Source organism: Mauremys reevesii, linkage group 3, assembly GCF_016161935.1.
Source record: "Mauremys reevesii isolate NIE-2019 linkage group 3, ASM1616193v1, whole genome shotgun sequence".
Classification (NCBI taxonomy): domain Eukaryota; kingdom Metazoa; phylum Chordata; order Testudines; family Geoemydidae; genus Mauremys; species Mauremys reevesii.
In genome coordinates this window covers 191,229,359-191,230,049 of record NC_052625.1, presented here as the reverse complement: position 1 = coordinate 191,230,049, position 691 = coordinate 191,229,359, and positions in this window count along the sequence as shown.

Here is a 691-nt window from a genome sequence, read left to right as displayed (position 1 = left end):
CTCGTCTGCAGTATTATCTTAGTATGGGGTTACTGGAGGCCTCTGATTAATCCCTACGTGGGGGATACAGAAAGGGGTTGTGAGACTTAATTCCTTATTATAAAGCACTCGGATCCCCTGGAATATATCATTTACACACATATAGCAAGCACTTGCACCCTCAAGCACTACAGAGCTGCAACCAGGGCTTGCTGGAACTCCTTGGCTTTAAGTGGTTTCCATTAATATATTTTTATATTAATAATAAATTAATGGAATAATGAATATATTCCATTAATATATTTTTACAGGGTTTACAGTTTTGTTCAATGGCTCTCAGCAGGATGAGAGAAGAGGGAAACTACAGCAAAGTGCATGGGAAAAAAAGGCACTTATGAAAATAGAAATCATGCACATTGTGGAAGAATTCACAGTCAGATAGGTGCCTGTCCTTGTCCTGAAAAGATATTGAACCTTATTTTTTTAAATCTCTGTCTGAAAGACTCCACTACATGATAGATAAAACCTAGTTTATTTACTGTGGAGGGAGAAATTATTTCCTCTAGATTTGAACCTACAGTTTTTGGAAGTCATCATTATACAAGATATGTAATAAAGTAATTTAAAAATCAGGTGTCAAGTGTCACAGGGCCTGTCTACTGGAGATAGTTGTACCAGTGTAGCCACACTTGTGAAAATCCCACTATTTCAA